General features: G+C 41.5%; 1 protein-coding gene across 1 annotated transcript in view; it reads left to right on the top strand.

Annotated features, from left to right (window-relative positions):
- Positions 1-21,181, top strand: part of LOC128636413 (myoferlin-like) — a 276,260-nt gene that overhangs the window by 191,603 nt on the left and 63,476 nt on the right.

The raw sequence follows: 21,181 nt of genomic DNA, 5'->3' as shown, positions 1-21,181 counted from the left end.
CTGTAATAAATGGATTAACCCCTAAAGCTAAGTCTAACCCTAACACTAACACCCCCCTAAGTTAAATATAATTTAAATCTAACAAAATAAATTAACTCTTATTAAATAAATTATTCCTATTTAAAGCTAAATACTTACCTGTAAAATAAACCCTAATATAGCTACAATATAAATTATAATTATATTATAGCTATTTTAAGATTTATATTTATTTTACAGGTAACTTTGTATTTATTTTAACCAGGTACAATAGCTATTAAATAGTTAAGAACTATTTAATAGCTAAAATAGTTAAAATAATTACAAAATTACCTGTAAAATAAATCCTAACCTAAGTTGCAATTAAACCTAACACTACACTATCAATAAATTAATTAAATAAAATACCTAAAATTACCTACAATTAAACCTAACACTACACTATCAATAAATTAATTAAATACAATATCTACAAATAAATACAATGAAATAAACTAACTAAAGTACAAAAAATAAAAAAAGAACTGAGTTACAAAAAATAAAAAAATATTTACAAACATCAGAAAAATATTACAACAATTTTAAACTAATTACACCTACTCTAAGCCCCCTAATAAAATAACAAAGCCCCCCAAAATAAAAAAAATGCCCTACCCTATTCTAAATTAAAAAAGTTCAAAGCTCTTTTACCTTTCCAGCCCTTAAAAGGACCTTTTGTGGGGCATGCCCCAAAGAATTCAGCTCTTTTGCCTGTAAAAAAAAAACATACAATACCCCCCCAACATTACAACCCACCACCCACATACCCCTAATCTAACCCAAACCCCCTTAAATAAACCTAACACTAAGCCCCTGAAGATCTTCCTACCTTATCTTCACCTCGCCGGGTATCACCGATCGGTCCTGGCTCCGAAATCTTCATCCAACCCAAGCGGGGGCTGGCGATCCATAATCCTGCGGCTGAAGAGGTCCAGAAGAGGCTCCAAAGTCTTCATCCTATCCGGGAAGAAGAGGCGATCCAGACCGGCAACCATCTTGATCCAAGCGGCATCTTCTATCTTCATCCGATGAGGAACGGCTCCATCGTGAAGACCTCCAGCGCGGATCAATCTTCTTCCTCCGACGTCCAGCTGAAGAATGACGGTTCCTTTAAGGGACGTCATCCAAGATGGCGTCCGTCGAATTCCGATTGGCTGATAGGATTCTATCAGCCAATCGGAATTAAGGTAGGAAAATTCTGATTGGCTGATGGAATCAGCCAATCAGAATCAAGTTCAATCCGATTGGCTGATCCGATCAGCCAATCAGATTGAGCTTGCATTCTATTGGCTGTTCCTACCTTAATTCCGATTGGCTGATAGAATCCTATCAGCCAATCAGAATTCGAGGGACGCCATCTTGGATGACGTCCCTTAAAGGAACCGTCATTCTTCAGTGTGACGTCGGAGGACGAAGATTGATCCGAGCTGGAGGTCTTCACGATGGAGCCGTTCCTCATCGGATGAAGATAGAAGATGCCGCTTGGATCAAGATGGTTGCCGGTCTGGATCGCCTCTTCTTCCCGGATAGGATGAAGACTTTGGAGCCTCTTCTGGACCTCTTCAGCCGCAGGATTATGGATCGCCAGCCCCGCTTGGTTGGATAAAGATTTCGGAGCCAGGACCGATCGGTGATACCCGGCGAGGTGAAGATAAGGTAGGAAGATCTTCAGGGGCTTAGTGTTAGGTTTATTTAAGGGGGGTTTGGGTTAGATTAGGGGTATGTGGGTGGTGGGTTGTAATGTTGGGGGGGGGGGTATTGTATGTTTTTTTTTTACAGGCAAAAGAGCTGAATTCTTTGGGGCATGCCCCACAAAAGGTCCTTTTAAGGGCTGGTAAGGTAAAAGAGCTTTGAACTTTTTTAATTTAGAATAGGGTAGGGCATTTTTTTTATTTTGGGGGGCTTTGTTATTTTATTAGGGGGCTTAGAGTAGGTGTAATTAGTTTAAATTTGTTGTAATCTTTTTTATTTTTTGTACTTTAGTTAGTTTATTTCATTGTATTTATTTGTAGATATTGTATTTAATTAATTTATTGATAGTGTAGTGTTAGGTTTAATTGTAGGTAATTGTAGGTATTTTATTTAATTAATTTATTGATAGTGTAGTGTTAGGTTTAATTGTAACTTAGGTTAGGATTTATTTTACAGGTAATTTTGTAATTATTTTAATTATTTTAGCTATTAAATAGTTCTTAACTATTTAATAGCTATTGTACATGGTTACCTGTAAAATAAATATAAATCCTAAAATAGCTATAATATAATTATAATTTATATTGTAGCTATATTAGGGTTTATTTTACAGGTAAGTATTTAGCTTTAAATAGGAATAATTTATTTAATAAGAGTTAATTTATTTCGTTATATTTAAATTATAGTGGGGTGTTAGTGTTAGGGTTAGACTTAGCTTAGGGGTTAATCAATTTATTACAGTAGCGGCGAGATTCGGTCGGCAGATTAGGGGTTAATAATTGAAGTTAGGTGTTGGTGATGTTAGGGAGGGCAGATTAGGGGTTAATACTATTTATTATAGGGTTATTGAGGCGGGAGTGAGGCGGATTAGGGGTTAATAACTTTATTATAGTAGCGGTGCGGTCCGCTCGGCAGATTAGGGGTTAATAAGTGTAGGCAGGTGGAGGCGACGTTGAGGGGGGCAGATTAGGGTTTAATAAATATAATATAGGGGTCGGCGGTGTTAGGGGCAGCAGATTAGGGGTACATAGCTATAATGTAGGTGGCGGTGGTGTATGGAGCGGCAGATTAGGGGTTAATAATAATATGCAGGGGTCAGCGATAGCGGGGGCGGCAGAATAGGGGTTAATAAGTGTAAGGTTAGGGGTGTTTAGACTCAGAGTACATGTTAGAGTGTTAGGTGCAGACGTAGGAAGTGTTTCCCCATAGAAAACAATGGGGCTGCGTTAGGAGCTGAACGCGGCTTTTTTGCAGGTGTTAGGTTTTTTTTTCAGCTCAAATGACCCCATTGTTTTCTATGGGGGAATCGTGCACGAGCACGTTTTTGAAGCTGGCCGCGTCCGTAAGCACCGCTTGTATCTAGAGTTGCAGTGGCGTTAAATTATGCTCTACGCTCCCTTTTTGGAGCCTAACACACTGAAAACCCAGCCATTCTGTGAACTCTAAATACCAGCGGTATTTAAAAGGTGCGTGGGAAAAAAAGCACGCGTAGCTAACGCACCCCTTTGGCCGCAGAACTCTAAATCTAGGCGTTAGTGTCTTAAATTTAAGGGTAGGGTCGTGGACTTACCATATCCGGAAAGAAAGAAATTTATCAGGTAAGCATACATTTTATTTTCTTTCCTAAGATATGGTGAGTCCATAACGTCATTAATTACAGTTGGGAACCATTACCCAAGCTAGAGGACACAGATGACTAGAGAGGGAAAACAAGACAGGCAGACCTAAACAGAAGGCACCACCGCTTGAAGAAACTTTCTCCCAAGTATCAAATTTGTAAAATTTTGAAAAAGTATGCAGAGAGGACCAAGTTGCAGCCTTGCAAATCTGTTCCACAGAAGCTTCATTTTTGATAGCCCAAGAAGAGGATACATCCCTAGGAGAATGAGCTGTTATTCTGTCAGGAGGCTGCTGTCCAGCAGTCTCATAAGCAATGCAGATCATACTTCTCACCCAGAGAGAAGTAGCAGTAGCTTTCTGACCTTTACACTTTCCAGAAAAACAAACAAACAAGGCGGAGGACTGACAAAAGTCCTTAGTCGCTTGTAGGTAGAATTTTAGAGCATGCACAACATCCAAGTTGTGCAACAAACATTCCTTATTAGAAGAAGGATTAGGACATAGAGAATGAACAATGATTTCCTGGTTAATATTTCTACCAGAAACCACTTTAGGAAGATAACCCAACTTAGTACAAAGATAAGATAAAGTGAATCATACTGCAGGGCTAAGAGCTCCAAGACCCTCCAAGCAGAAGAGATAGCAACAAGAAACAAAACCTTCCAAGATAACAACTTAGTATCTATGAAATAATAGATATAGATATAATAGAGCCTGTTTTAAGACATTACAAACTAAATTAAGACTCCAAGGAGGAGCAACAGATTTAAAGACAGGCCTGATTCTGACCAGGGCCTGACAAAAGGATTAAACATCTGACACATCCACCAGAAGCTTATGTAACAAAACCGATAATCCAGGAATCTGACCCTTCAGAGAACTGGCTGACAAACCTTTCTCCAGACCTTCCTGGAGGAAAGACAAAATCCTAGGAATCCTGACCCTACTCCAAGAGTAGCCCTTAGATTCCCACCAATAAAGATATTTATGCCATATCTTGTGGTAAATCTTTCTATTAACAGGCTTGCAAGCCTGAATCATGGTTTTAATGACCGATTCAGAAAAGCCACACTAAGACAACACTAAGTGTTCAATCTCCAAGCAGTCAGTTTCAGAGAAACGAGATTTGGATGAAGGAATGGACCCTGAGTTTGAAGGTCCTTCCTCAGAGGCAGCCTCCAAGGTAGAAGAGATGACATCTTCACTAGGTCTGCATACCAGGTCCTGCGATGCCACGCGGGAGCTATTAGAATTACCAATGCTTTCTCCTGTTTGATCTGATCAATGCCTCTTGGAAGGAGAGCAGACAGAAGAAACATATGCTAGACTGAAAATCCAAGCTACTGCCAAAGCATCTATTAGGACGCCTTTAAGATCTCTTGACCTTGAATCGTACCTTGGAAGCTTGGCATTCTGTCGAGACGCCATCAGATCCAACGCCGGGATCCCCCATTTGAGGGTTAACCTGGAGAACACTTCCAGATGGAGTGCCCACTCCCCGGGATGAAAAGTCTGTCTGCTCAGAAAGTCCGCTTCCCAGTTGTCAACCTCTGGAATGTGGATGGCATGATAGACAATTGTGGGCTTCTGCCCAATGAATAATCTGAGCCACCTCCTTCATGGCTAAGGAACTCCGAGTTCCTCCCTGGTGGTTGATGTAAGCCACTGAGGGGATATTGTCCGACTGGAACCTGATAAACTGGGCTAAGGACAACTGAGGCCACACTATTAGAGCACTGTAAATCGCTCTCAACTCCAAGATATTTATGGGGAGAGCAGACTCCTCCTGAGCCCATAGACCCTGCGCTTTTAATGAGTCCCAGACTGCCCTCCAGCCCAGCAGGCTGGCGTTCGTGGTTACAACGACTCAGGAAGGTCTCCTGAAACATGTGCCTCGAGAGCCTCTCGTCGACTGATCTAGATCTATTCTCTGAGACAGATCCGAATGGTCCCCGTTCCATTGTCTGAGCATACATAGCTGTACTGCTCTCAAATGGAATTGAGTAAAGGGAATGATGTCCATGGAAGCAGCCATCAGACCAATTACCTCCATACATTGAGCCACTGATGGCCAAACAGTAGACTGTAGAAAGAGGCAAGATGAGAGAATTTTGGATTTTCTGACCTCCGTCAGAAAAATTTTCATAGACAGAGAATCTATTATGGTCCCTAAGAAAACCACCCTTGTAGCTGGAACATGGGAACTCTTTTCCAGATTCATTTTCCATCCGTGAGAACGTAGAAAAGACAACAAGATCTCTGTATAAGAATTTGCTTGTTGAAAAGATGGCGTCTGAACCAATATGTCATCCAGGTAAGGCGCCACTGCAATTATCCGAGCCCTGATCACTGCCAAGAGAGTCCCCAGAATCAGAAAATATTCTGGGAGCTGTGGCAAGGCCAAACGGAGGAGCCACAAACTGAAAGTGATTGTCTAGAAATGTGAATCTCAGGTACTTGTGATGATCCCTGTGAATGGGAACATGAAGATACGCATCCTTCAGGTCTATGGTCGTCATAAACCGACCCTGTTGTACCAAGGGGAGAATGGACTGAATGGTCTCCATTTTGAAGGATGGTACTCTGAGAAACTTGTTTAAACACTTTAGGTCTGAAATAGGACAAAAAATTCCCTCTTTTTTGGGAATCACAGATTGAAATAGAATACCAGACCTTGTTCCCTTTCGGGAACAGGAACTATTACTCCCAGGAAAGAAAGGTTCCAAATGAAATTCAAGCATGCCTCTCTTTTTATCTGGTCTGCAGATAATCTTGAGCGAAGAAACCTTCCCCTGGGAGGAAAAGTCTTGAATTCTATTTTGTAACCCTCAGACACTATGTCCACAGCCCAAGGATCTGGGACATCTCGTACCCAAGCTGGGTAAAACAGATAAAGTCTGCCCCCACTTGATCCGGTCCCGGACCGGGGGCAACCCCTTCATACTGACTTAGACTCAGCTGCAGGTTTCTTAGATTGCTTTCCCTTGTTCCAAGACTGAATGGGTTTCTAAAAAGACTTGGACAGTTCATGCCTTGGAGACGCAGAGGAAAACTTTCCTTTGGGGTTATGAAAGGAACGAAAATTACTTTGACGTCCTTTAGATCTATTCTTCTTGTCTTGTGGTAGAAAAACCCTTTTCCAACAGTAATGTCAGAGATTATTTCTGCCAAACCAGGGCCAAACAGGCTCTTACCTTTGTAAGGAAGCGCTAAAAGCTTGGACTTAGAGGTAACATCCGCTGACCATGATTTCAGCCACAAAGCCCTGCGGGCTCGCATAGCGAAGCCAGATATCTTTGCTTCTAGCTTAATAACTTGCATGGTGGCATCAGAAATAAAGGAATTGGCTAGCTTGAGAGCCTTAATCCTATCTTGGATTTCCTCCAAAGGAGTCTCAACCTGAAGAGACTCAGACAGAGAATTGAACCAGTAAGATGCTGCACTGGAAAACTGTGGCCATACAAACTGTTGGTGGCCACTGAAGGTGTTGGTGAACATATATCTTCTTCAAATAAGCTTCCAGCTTTTTGTCCATAGGATCTTGAAAGAACAGCTATTCTCTATAGGAATAGTAGTTCTCTTAGCCAGAGTAGAGATGGCCCCATCTACCTTAGGCACCGAACGCCATGCGTCTTTAATGGAGTCAGCAACAAGAAATATCTTTTTAAAAACACAAGGCGGGGAAAATGGAATCCCTGGCTTCTCCCATTCATGGGCAATAATCTATGTTGTACGGTCTGGAACAGGAAACATCAAAGTATTTATTAAGTTTACTTGATTTTTTAGGGTTGACAACGACAGGCGGTTTGGAGTCGTCCAAAGTAGCTAAAACAATACACAAAGGTGTTCAAGCTTAAATCTGAAGGATACGACTTCAGAATCAGATGAAGGAGGCTATCTGATTAGCAGAGGTAGGAGCGGAAACCTTAACATCTGATCCTCTAATATTCCTCTGCATTTTCCTTTTAGTATAAGAATGGCAGATAAGGCCTCAGATAACACTGAAGATACCTGGACAGCAATTTCCCATTGACAGAGGCAAAGAGAATGGGGATTATGGGTAGGGGAGTGACACTTAACAACTTTACTGTGGTGTTCTTTGCCGCCTCCTGCTGGCCAGGAGTGGTATTCCCAACAGTAATTGATGACGTCGTGGACTCACCATATCTTAGAAAAGAAAGGTATTTTTATTTTATTTTTATAAAAGTTTTTTTATTGAGATATAAGGAAACCAACAAAGAGATCACAATGTTTACATTCACAATATTGAGGGTACACTTAGTCATATAGTCTAGAACAGGATATATTCAGGTACCTGTTATAAACATTCCACACTAGTTGTCTGTTAATATGAGGAGGAGCGAGAAATACAGAAGTAAACAAATCAGTGTGCAACAACCAACCAGTGCCAGGGAGATGGGAAGTGTACTATACTGTAAGGTGGAGTCAGGAGGTGTAACCAATGTGAATCAATCAAGTTAAACCTCATTTTATTTTTATTTTGTGTCACAGAATATAGTAGATGTTGGCTACTATAAATAGTTCTGTTTTTCATGTTATTGTACAAGTTGAAGAATACCACTTCAGGAAGGGTACCACTCCATGAAGGTGAAATGTAAAGAGAGCATGTATGAGGGAGATGGGGGATTTTCGGGGGGGGGAGGGAAATTCCATCTATCTCTCCATCCCCTCCCAAGAAATAGGTTGCATGCTTTGTGCGGATGTACTTAGTCCGGGAACTTTGCTAACCAAGGTGACCAGATCTCTAAGTAGAAATCTACTCTGTCTGGGACTCTATAAGAGTAAAGCTCCATCTGTCTAATATATCGTATAATGGATGTAATATGTGTGAAGGAAGGGGGGATCCTTGAGTTTCCAGGCTCTTGCTATTGCTAGTTTAGTGGCCATAAAGAGGTAGATTATCAATGCTGTATTGGCTGGGCTTAGATTTGTGATTTGCATGTGTAGTAGACCGACCTCTCGGGAGTATAGGGGAGTGATGTGTAATTGGGTAATATGGTATACTTTTCTCCAAATTGGCTGTACTTTGGGGCAGGACCACCATATATGTAGAGCTGTACCCTGGTGTCCACACTCTCTCCAGCACATGGAGGACTGAGTACCGAATATCTCGTTTAGAATGGTGGGTACTAAGTGCCATCTGACTAGGATTTTATAATGTAATTGCATAGAGTGGCACAATGTAACAGTTTTTTTGTTTGTAATGCTTGTCTGAACCAAGTGTCGGCATCTGCTGCAAAACCCAGGTTGTGTTCCTAAGCCGCAAACTGAGCTAATTTATAATGGATATGAGGTTCAAGTAAGAGGTCATAGTGAAAAGACAGAGATCGTTTAACTGTGTGTGTCTGTGTCCATTTCCGTTCCCAGGCTGTTTGAGATCTAAGATTGCTTTTGGGGTATCCCCAGGATCTTGGGATGGAGCTGAGGCAATATGCCTCGAAATTGGATATGGGTGGGTATTTGGTACTTTGAGTATAGCTGAGAGTGGGGGATCCATGTGTCATTCTCGTACAGATCTGTAACATTCAGGATTTGAATATTACGCCACAAGTTTATATGAGAGTCAGTTAGGCAGAAAAGCACACTGGCCAGGGTGGTGACCGGGGACGGGTGAGGGGCCAGATCTGGGTTATGTCTCACTTGGTCCTAGAATTGAAAGGCATTGTGCAGTATGGGACAACTTTTCCCCAAGTCCTTTCTATGATGTGGAGGAATCCACAAAAGATCAGAGAGACCTAACTCAGATGGTAAGAACGAGGACTCCAAGTCATGCCAGAGCGGGGCTTGATCTGAGGTATTCCATCCTAGTAAATGAGTCAGTCGGGCCGCATTATAATACAAGATTATATTGGGCAAGGCTAAGCCTCTGTTGGACAGTGTGTCTTTGCAAAGTTTGTCTAGGGGTTCTGGATTTTTTGTCTTTCCAAACATAAGAGGTGATAAGACTTATTTAGGATAGGTCTGGGAATGTTAAGAGGAATATATCTAATTAGATAAGTGATTTTGGGCAGAAAGGACATCTTGACTGCAGCTATCCTTCCTGTCCAAGAGACCTCCCTCAACTCCCATGAGGTCAACAAGTTTTTAAACTCAGGTAATCTTTCTTAATAGTTTTTAAGAATGGTGGTAGAAGGGTCATCGCTAATATGTATGCCTAAGATTTTAACCGATCAAGAGTTCCATTGTAAGTTATGAGATCTTTGTAGGGAAGCCAGGTCCTGAGTCTGGATATTAATAGGTAGAGCCTCTGTTTTGGAAAGGCTAAGTTTATAGAAGCTGAGTGAGCTGAAATAGTTAAGAAGTCGGAACACTGCTGGTATAGAAGTGCCTGGGGAGGTTAGGAATAGAGTGAAATCATTAGCAAAAAGAGAAATTCTATGCTGAGTTCTCTCCAGCGATGCCTAAAATTCCCCGTTCCAACATAATGACCTGCGCAATAGGTTCTATAGCTAGAGCGAACAGAAGAGGCGAGAGGGGACAACCCTGCCTGATGCCATTCGCCACAGAGAATACACCAGGTTGAAAATCCTATTCCTCTGATTCTAGCCGTAGGACAGGCGTATAGCGCTTGGACTGCAGTATATATGCATTTGGGAAATGAAAGGCTCTCAAAGTTTCCCATAGATATTCCCATCTTACCCTGTCAAAGGCCTTTTCGGCATCAAGAGACAGGGCAAGGAAGGGTTTCCCACTCCTGGTTGTTTTCGCAAACACATCTAATATACGCCTGATAGCGTCTGGACCTTCTCTATGTGAGATAAAGCCCATTTGGTCTGAATGGACCAGGTGGGGGATAACTTCAGATAGCCTATAAGAGAGGGTTTTAGCATAGATTTTTGTGTCCAGGTTAATAAGGGAAATGGGCCGGTAGCTACTGCATTGGTCCGCAGGTTTGCCAGGCTTTAAAATAGTAACTATCCTGGCTTCTAGGAACTCAATACTAAATGCACCTTTGTGCATAACCTCTCTAAAGACTCTACATAAGAGGGGAGCAATTAGCGGTTGGAAAGTTTATAAAATCGAGTTGAATATCCATCTGGGCCTAATTACTTGCCTAGTTTTAAATCCTTAATAACACCCTGAACCTCTTCAAATGTTATGGGAGTTGTGAGATTATAGCCATCTTCCTATGATAGTTGTGGAAGATGTAGGGTATCCAAATATGATCTTATTTCCATAGGAGAACGCGGAGGAAGTTCCAAATCAGCTTCAATATTATACAATGCATTGTAGAAGGATTTAAAGGTTTCGCCGTTTTCCCTATAGGAATATACTGAAGTATTATTATTTGTCTTAATACCATTTATTCTGTATTGGGCCATTAGAGTCTGAGTTTAGTCGCTTAAAGAGAAAAGGCTTTATTGCCTTGGTAGTAGTATAATTTGTTTGAATTTGTCTAGAATGGTATGGGCTCTCTGAGTTTCAAGTAGCTGCATTTGTTTAGAGACCTCTAAAATTTCATCATTAACTAAGCTAGAGTAAGAGGAGCTAAGCCGTTGTCTCAAGATACAAATAAAAGGGCTCCTTGTTTTTTGCGTATATCAGTATCTTTTTTTAATAAAATAACCTTGAAGGAAGGCCTTAAATGAGGCCCATAAAACTTCTGTCGAGGTTTCAGCGTTGTTGTTAATATTTAAGAATTCAGAGATCTGTTCATATAGATCTTGCTTAGAAGTGGGGTCTGTAATTAACCTATTGTTCAGGCTCCCTACCAGTGGAGAGGTGTCCTGTATAAGAGGACCAAGTAGTAAGGTAAGAGCATCATGATCCGACCAAGAGATTGGAGAGATTCTGGAGTACGAAATACGGTCTAACATCCGTGAGCTTATAAAAAAATAATCAATAAGTGTGTGGGATTTATGGGTGTAAGAGTAAAAGGTAAACTCCCTGTCTTGTGGTTGGAATGACCTCCAGGCATCATAGAGGTTGTATTGACTAAGGAGCATCTGAAAGGCCCTAGCTAGAGAATGGATGGCTCTGTTTGCGGTGGAGAACCTCGGGCCGGACCTATCCAAAGTGTGGTTCCATATAAGATTAAAATCCCCCCCAATTATGAGCTCATCCTGCTTCACATCAGATACTGACTTTAGTAGTTTTTTTAGAAAACTTATTTGTTTAGAGATAGGAGCGTATAAATTCACAAGGGTGACTAAGTCTCCGTTTAATTTACAGATTGGGTCGCACTCCACATATATGGGGTCATATTTAATATTATTACTAATAAATATTACTACACCTCTATCTTTGGATGAGAAGGAAGCTTCAATTACTACCGGGTATTTTTTGTATTTATGCGTTATATCAGGAGATAGTAGCCAATGGGTTTCCTGGATAAAAGCTATGTCTACTCTAGTCTTTTGTATAAAAATTAGTAAAAGGCTTCTTTTTGTAGGCGAATTGAGCCCCTGGGTATTCAAGGAGACCAGGCAAAGGCCCTTCATCCTGTAGGGAGGGGGTGGAGAGAGAAAAAAAAAAGGGAAAGAATGAATAAAGTACGAGTAGAGAGGTGAACTCTCTGATTCCTTCTGGAGTGGTTAGGAATGGTTTGTATAACTGGGTGTACTGGAATAGTATCACCTATGGTGTTCAGGTAGAGATATAGTAACTTGGATATGTCAGTTTTCTGATTTAGGGAAATCAGTGGTAAAGAGCCGCTTTAGTTACAGGAAGGGTAAATAGGAGGAGGAGAATATGAAAAAGCAATCTCAAGTAAGATGGAATGTGATGTAATGGTACAGAATGACTGGCGCCAGCGGAAGGACGTAGGAGGGATCAGTAACTCAGTTCCAACCATGAGGCCGTTTTTTTGTGGACACTATTTATGATGGGAAGGTGAGCTAAGAGAGGGTGACAATAATGTAGAGTGTCCTACGTGGACTGCAGGGCGGAAGGTGGGTGTTATTGTGATGGGGGTGGGGAGTATCGTGAGGCGGTTGGAAGAGTAGCAGGGGGTGGGAAGAGGGGGGGTTCTGGGGGTGTCCCCCCAGATCTCAGGTGTTGTAGTTACAAGAGTAGGGAAGTCTTGCAGATGTAGACTCCTGCATGAGGTAGCGGGGAGGGTTTACAATTGAACAGTTAAGAGGGTTGGGATAGTGAGTAGAGAGTGGAGATAGATGTCATCAAGTGCAAATAACAAACAGTTAACATTCACAATCTCTAATAACATAAAAACTTAAAAGACACAGTTAAATGCTTACGAGTATTAAACCCAGATCTAAATCAGGCCATATGTGGACCTAACAGAATAAACAAATGTAGTACAGCAATTATCTCACGCATTTTCAAGTATTAAATGCAGATTAAAATTTTGTGCAGGGCCTGTACCATTCTACGACCTCAACGTAAAGAGGCAATGTTAAGGATACTATAAGTATGTAAGGCTGTCAATTGCTAAGAGCTATTTCTTTCATGTAATTAGCAAGAGTCCATGAGCTAGTGACGTATGGGATATACATTCCTACCAGGAGGGGCAAAGTTTCCCAAACCTCAAAATGCCTATAAATACATCCCTCACCACACCCACAAATCAGTTTTACAAACTTTGCCTCCTATGGAGGTGGTGAAGTAAGTTTGTGCTAGATTCTACGTTGATATGCGCTCCGCAGCAGGTTGGAGCCCGGTTTTCCTCTCAGCGTGCAGTGAATGTCAGAGGGATGTGAGGAGAGTATTGCCTATTTGAATTCAATGATCTCCTTCTACGGGGTCTATTTCATAGGTTCTCTGTTATCGGTCGTAGAGATTCATCTCTTACCTCCCTTTTCAGATCGACGATATACTCTTATATATATACCATTACCTCTGCTGATTTTCGTTTCAGTACTGGTTTGGCTTTCTACAACATGTAGACGAGTGTCCTGGGGTAAGTAAGTCTTATTTTCTGTGACATTCTAAGCTATTCTAAATATATGTATTCAAACATTTATTTGCCTTGACTCAGGATGTTCAACATTCCTTATTTTCAGACAGTCAGTTTCATATTTGGGATAATGCATTTGAATCAATCATTTTTTCTTACCTTAAAAAATTTGACTTTTTCCCTGTGGGCTGTTAGGCTCGCGGGGGCTGAAAATGCTTCATTTTATTGCGTCATTCTTGGCGCAGACTTTTTTGGCGCAAAAAATCTTTTCTGGCGTCATACGTGTCGCCGGAAGTTGCGTCATTTTTTGACGTTCTTTTGCGCCAAAAATGTCGGCGTTCCGGATGTGGCGTCATTTTTGGCGCCAAAAGCATTTAGGCGCCAAATAATGTGGGCGTCTTATTTGGCGCTAAAAAAATATGGGCGTCGCTTTTGTCTCCACATTATTTAAGTCTCATTTTTCATTGCTTCTGGTTGCTAGAAGCTTGTTCTTTGGCATTTTTTCCCATTCCTGAAACTGTCATTTAAGGAATTTGATCAATTTTGCTTTATATGTTGTTTTTTCTCTTACATATTGCAAGATGTCTCATGTTGCATCTGAGTCAGAAGATACTTCAGGAAAATCGCTGCCTGGTGCTGGAACTACCAAAGCTAAGTGTATCTGCTGTAAACTTTTGGTAGCTGTTCCTCCAGCTGTTGTTTGTATTAAATGTCATGACAAACTTGTTAATGCAGAAAATATTTCCTTTAGTAAAATACCATTACCTGTTGCAGTTCCATCAACATCTAATGTTCAGAGTGTTCCTGATAACATAAGAGATTTTGTTTCTGAATCCATTAAGAAGGCTATGTCTGTTATTCCTCCTTCTAGTAAACATAAAAAGTCTTTTAAAACTTCTCTTTATCCAGATGAATTTTTAAATGAACATCATCATTCTGATTCTAATGATTCTTCTGGTTCAGAGGATTCTGTTTCAGAGGTTGATGCTGATAAATCTTCATATTTATTTAAAATGGAATTTATTCGTTCTTTACTTAAAGAAGTCCTAATTGCATTAGAAATTGAGGATTCTGGTCCTCTTGATACTAAATCTAAACGTTTAGACAAGGTCTTTAAATCTCCTGTAGTTATTCCAGAAGTTTTTCCTGTTCCTGGTGCTATTTCTGAAGTAATTTCCAGGGAATGGAATAATTTGGGTAATTCATTTACTCCTTCTAAACGTTTTAAGCAATTATATCCTGTGCCGTCTGACAGATTAGAGTTTTGGGACAAAATCCCTAAAGTTGATGGGGCTATCTCTACCCTTGCTAAACGTACTACTATTCCTACGGCAGATGGTACTTCCTTTAAGGATCCTTTAGATAGGAAAATTGAATCCTTTCTAAGAAAAGCTTATTTGTGTTCAGGTAATCTTCTTAGACCTGCTATATCTTTGGCGGATGTTGCTGCAGCTTCAACTTTTTGGTTGGAAACTTTAGCGCAACAAGTAACAGATCATGATTCTCATAACATTATTATTCTTCTTCAACATGCTAATAATTTTATCTGTGATGCCATTTTTGATATTATCAGAGTTGATGTCAGGTTTATGTCTCTAGCTATTTTAGCTAGAAGAGCTTTATGGCTTAAAACTTGGAATGTTGATATGTCTTCTAAATCGACTCTACTTTCCCTTTCTTTCCAGGGTAATAAATTATTTGGTTCTCAGTTTCAGTTTGGAACCATCTCCAGTCTGGAATAAATCCAAGCCTTCTAGAAAAGCAAAGCCAGCTTCTAAGTCCACATGAAGGTGCGGCCCTCATTCCAGCTCAGCTGGTAGGGGGCAGATTACGTTTTTTCAAAGAAATTTGGATCAATTCTGTTCACAATCTTTGGATTCAGAACATTGTTTCAGAAGGGTACAGAATTGGTTTCAAGATAAGACCTCCTGCAAAGAGATTTTTTCTTTCCGGTGTCCCAGTAAACCCAGCGAAAGCTCAAGCATTTCTGAAATGTGTTTCAGATCTAGAGTTGGCTGGAGTAATTATGCCAGTTCCAGTTCAGGAACAGGGGCTGGGGTTTTATTCGAATCTCTTCATTGTACCAAAGAAGGAGAATTCCTTCAGACCAGTTCTGGATCTAAAAATATTGAATCGTTATGTAAGGATACCAACATTCAAAATGGTAACTGTAAGGACTATCCTGCCTTTTGTTCAGCAAGGGCATTATATGTCTACGATAGATTTACAGGATGCATATCTGCATATTCCGATTCATCCAGCTCACTATCAGTTTCTGAGATTATCTTTCCTGGACAAGCATTACCAGTTTGTGGCTCTGCCGTTTGGCCTAGCAACAGCTCCAAGAATTTTTACAAAGGTTCTCGGTGCCCTTCTGTCTGTAATCAGAGAACAGGTATTGTGGTATTTCCTTATTTGGACGATATCTTGGTACTTGCTCAGTCTTCACATTTAGCAGAATTTCATACAAATCGACTTGTGTTGTTTCTTCAAGATCATGGTTGGAGGATCAATTCACTAAAAAGTTCATTGATTCCTCAGACAAGGGTAACCTTTTTGGGTTTCCAGATAGATTCAGTGTCCATGACTCTGTCTTTGACAGACAAGAGACGTCTAAAATTGATTTCAGCTTGTCGAAACCTTCAGTCACAATCATTCCCTTCGGTAGCCTTATGCATGGAAATTCTAGGTCTTATGACTGCTGCATCGGACGCGATCCCCTTTGCTCGTTTTCACATGCGACCTCTTCAGCTCTGTATGCTGAACCAATGGTGCAGGGATTACACAAAGATATCTCAATTAATATCTTTAAAACCGATTGTACGACACTCTCTGACGTGGTGGACAGATCACCATCGTTTAGTTCAGGGGGCTTCTTTTGTTCTTCCGACCTGGACTGTAATTTCAACAGATGCAAGTCTTACAGGTTGGGGAGCTGTGTGGGGGTCTCTGACGGCACAAGGGGTTTGGGAATCTCAGGAGGTGAGATTACTGATCAATATTTTGGAACTCCGTGCAATTTTCAGAGCTCTTCAGTCTTGGCCTCTTCTGAAGAGAGAATCGTTCATTTGTTTTCAGACAGACAATGTCACAACTGTGGCATACATCAATCATCAAGGAGGGACTCACAGTCCTCTGGCTATGAAAGAAGTATCTCGAATTCTGGTTTGGGCGGAATCCAGCTCCTGTCTAATCTCTGCGGTTCATATCCCAGGTATAGACAATTGGGAAGCGGATTATCTCAGTCGCCAAACGTTGCATCCGGGCGAATGGTCTCTTCACCCAGAGGTATTTCTTCAGATTGTTCAAATGTGGGAACTTCCAGAAATAGATCTGATGGCTTCTTATCTAAACAAGAAACTTCCCAGGTATCTGTCCAGATCCCGGGATCCTCAGGCGGAGGCAGTGGATACATTATCACTTCCTTGGAAGTATCATCCTGCCTATATCTTTCCGCCTCTAGTTCTTCTTCCAAGAGTAATCTCCAAGATTCTGAAGGAATGCTCGTTTGTTCTGCTGGTAGCTCCAGCATGGCCTCACAGGTTTTGGTATGCGGATCTTGTCCGGATGGCCTCTTGCCAACCGTGGACTCTTCCGTTAAGACCAGACTTTCTGTTGCAAGGTCCTTTTTTCCATCAGGATCATTAAGTAAATTTCTCCTCCTTGGAGTTTGAATTTGGTTCTGGGGGCTCTTCAAGCTCCTCCGTTTGAACCTATGCATTCATTGGACATTAAATTACTTTCTTGGAAAGTTTTGTTCCTTGCCATCTCTTCTGCCAGAAGAGTCTCTGAATTGTCTGCTCTTTCTTGTGAGTCTCCTTTTCTGATTTTTCATCAGGATAAGGCGGTGTTGCGAACTTCTTTTAAATTTTTACCTAAGGTTGTGAATTCCAACAACATTAGTAGAGAAATTGTGGTTCCTTCATTATGCCCTAATCCTAAGAATTCTAAGGAGAAATCATTGCATTCTTTGGATGTTGTTAGAGCTTTGAAATATTATGTTGAAGCTACTAAGACTTTCCGAAAGACTTCTAGTCTATTTGTCATCTTTTCCGGTTCTAGAAAAGGCCAGAAAGCTTCTGCCATTTCTTTGGCATCTTGGTTGAAATCTTTAATTCATCATGCCTATGTTGAGTCGGGTAAAACTCCGCCTCAGAGGATTACAGCTCATTCTACTAGGTCAGTTTCTACTTCCTGGGCGTTTAGGAATGAAGCTTCGGTTGATCAGATTTGCAAAGCAGCAACTTGGTCTTCTTTGCATACTTTTACTAAATTCTACCATTTTGATGTGTTTTCTTCTTCTGAAGCTGTTTTTGGTAGAAAAGTACTTCAGGCAGCTGTTTCAGTTTGAATCTTCTGCTTATATTTTTAATATTAAACTTTATTTTGGGTGTGGATTATTTTCAGCGGAATTGGCTGTCTTTATTTTATCCCTCCCTCTCTAGTGACTCTTGTGTGGAAGATCCACATCTTGGGTAGTCATTATCCCATACGTCACTAGCTCATGGACTCTTGCTAATTACATGAAAGAAAACATAATTTATGTAAGAACTTACCTGATAAATTTATTTCTTTCATATTAGCAAGAGTCCATGAGGCCCGCCCTTTTTGTGGTGGTTATGATTTTTTGTATAAAGCACAATTATTCCAATTCCTTATTTTTTATGCTTTCGCACTTTTTCTTATCACCCTACTTCTTGGCTATTCGTTAAACTGATTTGTGGGTGTGGTGAGGGGTGTATTTATAGGCATTTTGAGGTTTGGGAAACTTTGCCCCTCCTGGTAGGAATGTATATCCCATACGTCACTAGCTCATGGACTCTTGCTAATATGAAAGAAATGAATTTATCTGGTAAGTTCTTACATAAATTATGTTTTCTAGCCCAAGCCTACTGGATAAACGTGAAGAAGCAAATTCTAGCCTGTCTAGTGTTACTAATTGGGGACGTGAGTCTGAATGGTGTAGGTATGAAGGGATCAAGAGTATTACCTCCAATCAATGGGGGTACTGAAGGGGAAGTGGGGGGGGGGTGTTGGGCCCAAGAATCTGTAGGAGCCCTGTGTCATCTGCATAAACGTGCAGCATTAAGGGAGAACTGATAATTACAGGGAAAGTGAACATGTGTACAGTAGGGTATATAAACTCTGGTAATAAGTAAAACTAGCCATTTGAAAATACATATATATAGGTTAAAGTAAAGACCAGTCGTGTATAACCTCAAACCTCGAATAGGGTGGATATTTCCGGGCCAATAATAAAGGGTAAGATGAGTACCCGTACGTAGGCCTTCACTGATCCTAGTTAATGACCAACAACGACAGGGGAGAGGTAAACTTGAAGGAAGAGAATAGCGCAAATGGTTCAAGGTATGTCCTTTGAGAGCGTTATGTCTTTTCTTTTCGACTGTTGAGGTGGTTTGAGAGATGGTTGCCACTCAGGAGCTCCTGAATTGAGGGCCCTAGGGTTCTCAGGAGACTTATTGTTGAGATTCGGAGTGTGAGACAGTCCAAGTGTCTGGAGAAGCTTCATACCTTGCTCGGGTGAGGAAATGGTGTAAGTGGTGTAAGAGTGGTCGCCATGTTGAACAAAGACTTTTACTGGGAATCCCCATCTGTACTTCACACTATGCTGTCGGAGAGTTTGGGTAAACTGTTGGAATGTTCCTCTTTTAGCCAGAGTGTGGGGCGAGAGGTCTGGAAAAATTTTAATAGTTTGGTAAGGGTCTTTCAAGGCTTTGTTGGTGAAGGAGGCTCTGATGATTTTCTCCTTACTTGTGAAATAATGTAATCTGACAATGACATCTCTGGATGAGTCCGGAGCTGTGTTCCTAGGGCGGAGAGCCCTATGGGCTCTATCGATCAGTAGATCCTGATCCTGAAGCGTGCCATATAGTTCTTTGAATAGACCAATGAGATCAGATGTACCCACATCCTCCGCTATACATCTGATCCTAAGGTTGTTATGGTGTGACCTGTCCTCCAGGTCCGCCATCTTAGATTCAAGATCTGAAATCTGTTCCGCTAGATTCTGGGTATAAGAGAGGAGGTTTGCATGGTCTACCCCAAGTTCCTCATGTTTCCTTTCAAGTGTTTTTGTGCACTCACCCAGGGTAGATAAGTCTCTCTTCAGCTTACTAACTGACTTTCTGAGGTCTTGCTTAAGGGAGGTATAATGGGTATCCATTTTGTCGGAGAGAGCATTAATATGGTCAAGTATCGATGAATGAGGAAGAGAAAGTCGGTTCATGCTCGTATTAACTGCTTTGAGAGAGGAGGTGGAGTCTCTCGAGTCATCATCAGAAGCCTCTTGGTCGTAGCTACTTTTACTATTGAAATGGTCTGCTAGGGTCCTTTTGGGGTTCTTGTTTCTTCTTCATGGCATGGACCATCTTGTCAAACCGGTTTATCATCTATGTAGGAGTAAATGTATTAATGTTCTGGGCCTTGACTTCCCTAGTAGAGATGGAACTGGGGGGAGAGAATTCGGAACCCCCTACCTCCAGTGGTTAACACTACGTGGCCGGGTCAAGTTAGCCAAGTGAGAAATGGAGGTTAATTTACCAACTGGTGACGCTTCACTGGTTTATAGGTGGTTATAGACTGGGATCATCCGTATGAGTAGCTCCCCTCCTGGGGAGGTGCCCCCTATAAGCAAAGTCGGTAAAAGGAGTAGGGGTATGACCCACAGTCAAACAAGCCCTGCGGGAATGGGAGGAGAGGAGCCTAGGTTTCAGGTGGTTATGAAAAGCCACCTGCTTTATGTAGGTGAGGAGGTAGACTAGTTTTTTCTGCCCTTTTTCCCCTTCTTTCTCGTCTCCGTCTCTCTTGCTTCATAGCTTCCTCCCTGCTGTCCCTTATTTCTCCTTCCTTTCCTCATCTCTCCTCTTCTCTCTAAAGCTTTTCCCCTCTTCTACTTGTTTCTTATTTGTGATTCCCTTTAGGCAGACCAAGCTTTATAGAGGGACTGTTGAAGTGAAAAGGTTTAAGAGACCTAAATACATTAGGGGTCTGATGAAGATAAACACTTTATTTGTGGAGTGTTCCTTAGTACAAGTGAGAGGAGTGAACAGAGTTAGGAAAAGCTTTTAGCAGTTACTTTAATACTGCAGTCTGAGTGGAGCCTTGTGTTATACATATATAAAAAAAAACATAGTATTGCTGCCTTACTAATCTCAGGGGGGTTATGAGAAAATGGCTATGTGTGTATCCATCAGGGCAGACTGTGGCAATCCTTCAAGTTAAGGGTGAGTCTTAGGTAAACAATTCTGCCCTGATGTTTAGGACCTGCATGCTGTGAAAATTCCTCCCACACTAGTTCCCGTTGGGGCTGTGTTCCCTCCCGGTGACCACAGACTGTAGATTGAGCGTGCCTGCTTATCTCTGGTGCTGTTAGTTATTCTCCCAGTGGGGGCCCAATATACCAGGCGGTGCAAGAGGACAACAGTAAAACGTTCCCACACAGAGCCAACCGTTGTAGTGAAGGCTATACAGTGGGCTTACCAGTAATAGGTGATCTGCTGAGGTACTGAGAGCAGGTTGTGTCAATCAGAGTGTTGCGATCCTGTCTCTATGTTAGCTAGCTGTGGAGGAGCTGCAAGATGGCACGATTTTGCACGTTTTCTGCCCCAGGTAAGCAGAGAGTCCTCCGGGGTCTGTCCAAAATGATCCTCTACTATGCTGTATGAAGAGAGAACGATCTCCTGCAGGAGGGCAAGTGATCCAGCTGGTGTGTGGCTATCCGGTCTCCAAGCGATCCACTGACACTGCTCGAGAACACTCAGGTTCGTAACGGAACCCTCAGCAGCCCGGTGTCACTATTTGAGGGTGTAACAGCCAGTAGTCTGCCTTGCTGAGGTGGTTAGATGTTTAGGGCAAAATGTTTAAACTGTTTTTTAGGGAATATAAAAGAGAATAATGTGCAAAATCTCCCTATAATCAGGAGAGCTCTGCCCTTGCACGTCTAGTCAGCTCCGT

This window comes from Bombina bombina, chromosome 7 (assembly GCF_027579735.1).
Source record: "Bombina bombina isolate aBomBom1 chromosome 7, aBomBom1.pri, whole genome shotgun sequence".
NCBI lineage: Eukaryota > Metazoa > Chordata > Amphibia > Anura > Bombinatoridae > Bombina > Bombina bombina.
Note: the sequence above shows the minus strand (reverse complement) of the source record. Positions and strands in the feature narration are given on the sequence as shown.